This window comes from Typha latifolia, chromosome 2 (assembly GCF_019914945.1).
Source record: "Typha latifolia isolate L0001 chromosome 2, TyphaL0001v2, whole genome shotgun sequence".
Taxonomy (NCBI): Eukaryota; Viridiplantae; Streptophyta; class Magnoliopsida; order Poales; family Typhaceae; genus Typha; species Typha latifolia.
The window spans coordinates 4,797,163-4,802,148 of record NC_133087.1 but is presented as its reverse complement, the minus strand read 5'-3'; positions in this window follow the sequence as shown (position 1 = coordinate 4,802,148).

Here is a 4,986-nt window from a genome sequence, read left to right as displayed (position 1 = left end):
TATGCCCAAATTTGTGCGAAAGAATTTCTATGTTAAAACCATTTTCTGTTTTACTTGATTGGCTAAACACCATACTGAAAATTCATTGTTTCCAATTAGAACGACTTCTTAAAATCTCAAGTGCAATTAGTGTTGTGACTTTAAGCATAATTCTTATCGGCAACATTCTGCATTGGTCCTCTCCTAGTTGATGCTGTCGATGATGTTTGTTTGTTAGTAGATATTGTCTTTCTTATTACAAGTTTTTTAATTGTTATTTCATGTAGTTAAAGTGAACGGAAATGGTGCCACTGTGAAAAATGAAGCTTTATTCTCTGAAACAGAAGAGGTTTCACTGGATAGATCCTGACTGTATGCATGGTGTGTTGACTAATGAAATATCTCGCTCTGCAAAGATCATTAATAGATAAAATTATAGTTATATTCTACGCGTCTCACTTATATAGGCATGCGTACTATTGCTGAAGATTTAAAGTATGTGTTATCATTCTTGGTTATCTTATTGTGGTTGCACTGTTGCCCAATGCATCTTTAGTGAATCATCTTCTGATCCATTAGTATTCTTGAATCATCTTCAAGGCTGAACAGTTGCCACCGGTCATGAATAATTTGACTAGATATACTGAAGACATAAGTGACGAAACTTACACATCATCTTGTGCCAGATATGATGCCGTACATTACATTACCATAAATTGAGTACTACTAAGAGTTGTTGTACTTTCAGTGTAAGATGTCCCTAGATACAATAATTTCTAACTTCTGATATCTATTATCTTAATGTAACCTGAAGTTAGAAGAATATACTCGAAAATTATTTTAGCCGAAATTGAAATTTTACGGCAGTGTCAATTTTGTTATCTTCACTCCATGAATAGAGAAGACATGAAATTACTTGTTCTAAATGAGGTGCTGTGGTTTTCCTATAGTGTGTATAGTGTGTTGTCCTTCGCACTTTGTCTTTGGCATTTTAGGTGAACATATGAAGAGGTGACATGTTCTCCATTTTACAACGTTAAACTTACACAATGGGTTTATTATTACTGAATAAGATTGATTGTGGCCTGAGGATGCCAATTTCAACCCTTATTTTTCAGTAAGTTATGGCTTATGAAGTAGTGCATACATTTTTAAAGAGAATTTACATATTATCCTCGTGTGGTTAGGTCTAAATTAATCTCACCTCTTTATAGTTTTATTTGTGTCACTTTACCTACCTATAATTATATTCAAACTAAAATTATTATTTGATCATTTTATATGTTAAATTTAAAGATACTTATCAAAAAATTGTAACTAATTGGATAATATTTTTAACCATGAAAATTCAGATGATAAAGATATGATAAGTATATTGAACATATATATATTTTTGTCATTTATATGCGTAAATTAATCAAATACGACGAAAAAATAACAGTTTTATTTTGAATATAATTATAAAAGGATAAATTAAGGCATAACCAAGGGAGGAGCAGTTTTTCTAAATTTCTAATATGCCTCCTGCCAGAGTACAGGGCATATGAAATTACAAGAATGTCATTCACTGCTAAGATATTGCAGATTGATAACTGGGAAAAGGAAAAGATATTTCTCCAAAGAAGTGAGTTCTCCTAAGGAAGATTAAAATGGTAACTTAGAAGAGAGTGGTTTTTATGGTTAAAAAAAACGATAGAAGCAAAAAAATGGACTCTGAAAGGTTTGAGAAAGAGTTTGGAAGAATTTTTTTTTTTTTTTTTTTTTTTTTTTTGAAATCGTGTAAGGAAGCATCAACGAGTGTCTAAATTATGATTACACGAAGTTAGATGCCTATCACTGTTCGAACCTAATTAATAGTTTTCATTCTCCCTTCAGAGGTGTAATGTGATTCTGGATCATAATTCACAGGGTAAAAAATATAATTTGTCGGTAAAAACGTATGGTGGAACCCTATTCTTCAATAGGTTTGGTTAGCTGACTTGGGTTTGTTTGTATATAGGATGTTAGATCTTGAGGGAACTCAATGATGAAAAGTAATACTTTGTTGAAGAATTACTGGACAACCAAATATGAGGATAGATCCAGACGGATTGCTAAAAGTTGGTATTTTCTTGGGACCAGACTGCATTCATTTTGTGACATACTCACTGGTGTTCAGATTTGCAAACAGCTGGAGCATATTTGACCACAGGCTTCCCACATGCAGATATCTACAGACACAAGTTAGGGAGAGAGTTTGATGCTGTCACGAAGCCTGGATGGTTTCTCTAGATCTAGTTATTCTCGTGAATCTGTGATGTTATCCAGTTGTATGGTAAAGCAGTAGTATACATGGTACTAGGATAAGTTGATTAGTAACTAGTGCAAAGTATAGATCCCAAGTCTTCAAAGGGGTTTCTAAAAGCTTAAGCCGATAAAGATGGGTCGTTTAAATTATCTATATTTAATGCTTTCTCTCATGTATAAACTCAAAATATACATTTTAATAAACTCGAGATGGACAATTGGGTTTGTTTACAATTAGGGTTTTGTGATGTTACTTTTATCTCTTTACACTCCTCCATTTCATTAAATCATGAGGGTAATTGTTATTCATAACAATTTATGCTCTGTAAATATTATTTCTCAAGCTTTAAAATCTTTCTTTTTTTCATGTTTACAGAGCCACAAACAAGATCATTTGGGCCATAAGCAGTGTCGACCCACTTGTTATCCAAAATGTAGCTCTCGAGCCAAAAAGGCTTCCAGTTCCGTGTGGGTCCAGGGTATATGAGATTGGATGTATCATTTATTGCTCCAGATTTCTACTGTAGCTCCTCTGAAAGATCCACTTTGTCGGCCTACTCCAAAGTGGCGAGAGAAGGCCATGAAGGCGACCTTAGCCTGCCATTTGTGTATATAAGTCATCATCTTCATCCCCTCCAGGCCGGAGCTGGCCATTCGGTAATATTTCCGTTTATCTTTTTGGCAATAAGCTCGTGAAGCTACAGCATCGATTAAGTGGGTTTGGATCTATCTCCCATAAGATTTAGTTTTAGATCAGTTTTGTATTGAAACTGAGCTAATAGTTTAGCTTCTGCCAAACAAAGAGAACATTTTGGTTTGGATCGCCGGTCGTTTTCTTTTCTGTCCCACTGTTTTCAAATCAATCATTGTATTTAAGTCACCGTTATAACTCAGTACTTTTAAGTCATATCAGGATATGAGGAAGGCTATAGTTTGATTTTAAGGGGAATATCACTGTTGTTCTAAACCTGGTACAAAAAAACAAAACAAAAAATTGAAGCTGTAGCAAATCTAGGAATAATTACTGAAGAATTCTCCCATAAAGAACCCCTGGATACTTAACCGTTATTGAGAACTTTAATATTTGGATAGATGATGTTGAGTTGCTGCTGCTGCATAAGGGGAATATTTGGTAAGGCCTTAGTACTGTACAATGAGAAACACGCATTTGCGTCGATTAAGACCTATTTCTTTCTTAGAAACTTCAGTTTTCAAATTTGTTAGAGATCTAGAACACCTTTTTATACTTTTTAGGTTAAACCGCCTCCGGTGAAAATAAATCACTTCTTAGATTGATAGTTTTGTAAGTAATATCCAATTGTTTATGTCAAAAATAATTTTACCTTTTTTTTTAATCTAAAAGTTTGAAAAGATACCTAATTTGTTCAATAAGTTCAAAGAAACACGTGAAAAAAAGATATATGTCCCAGTGTAATTGATAAATAAGAATTTTTTTAAAAAAAACTAGATATATGTATGTATCTAAATCTTAAGCACTATTTCTACTCTACGGGTAAAAATCTACGGATCTATACTCGGATCAAACTAATCACTAAAATATTGTAGCAGTTTACAAGACTTGACTTACAAATAACTCGTCGATCTCATAACTTTATCTAACATAGTCTTGATCGTTAGACCTTACAATTTATTATTTTCTGTAATTGACTTCCAATCATGACCTTTAAGACGAATCATTTCAATATAGAAGATGAATAAAAAACTCTATCGGTGAAAAATGTTCTTTCTTCAAAAATTTCTCTTCTAATTAATGACCGACACCATCTAGGGTTAGGGCATCCTAACTCTTATATTCAAATTATGTCTCGAAATCCCAGATTTCACAAAGTTTTATGCTTCATTCCAACGGCCTAACTTGAATTCTAGGTTTATTCAAACTATTAAAAATACCCCTCTATATCTTTAGATGATTTTTAACGATCTACAGAGTGTGTTTGAACGACGAAAAACATGCTTTTGACTTCGAACAATAGCCAGGATGTGTCTGAATGCACTTTAAACATCTAATTGACTTATTTGCTTCAAAATTTAAAAAATCTTCAAATCAAATATTACCAAACTTATATATATACTCATATACATGTAAAAAAAAAATCTTAAATTATTTTGTATGCATTTACCGATATTAAAAATCTAACAAGATTAATTCACAAATATCACTCTCCTATCCAGCATCTAATGACGGACTCCAATGGTTCAGCCAGCGGGGACAAAAGAAAAGAGAACCAAAGAGATGGCACAAGCCACAGGAGTAGGGCCTTAGGATGTCTCTTTCTTCTTCTTCTTCTTCTTCTTCTTCTTCTTCTTCTACTTGCACTCTCATCTCGTGTGCCATTCTCCAAGTAAGAACTGCAAATAAAGAGTACATTATTGTATAAAGAATAGAGAGGAATTCGAGGGTGCATGCTTTGGTGGTATAATTGGTCTCCTCTCCATGTGGGACTAAAACTATATTGGGATTAGCTTTCTGGAAAACGAATATGGTCTCATCCTTTTATCCTGCCAAATGGAATGAGACACTCTCCTCTCTTCCCTTTCCAACTCTAGAAAAGAAGCCATGTGCATTGCACTTAATTTGCATAAATTAATAACACTAATAATTCTGTGCTATATTATTGATTGTTAATATCATTATACTACTACTACTACTACTACTAATAATAATAATAATAATTTAGTAGTGCTAATAGAATTATGCTC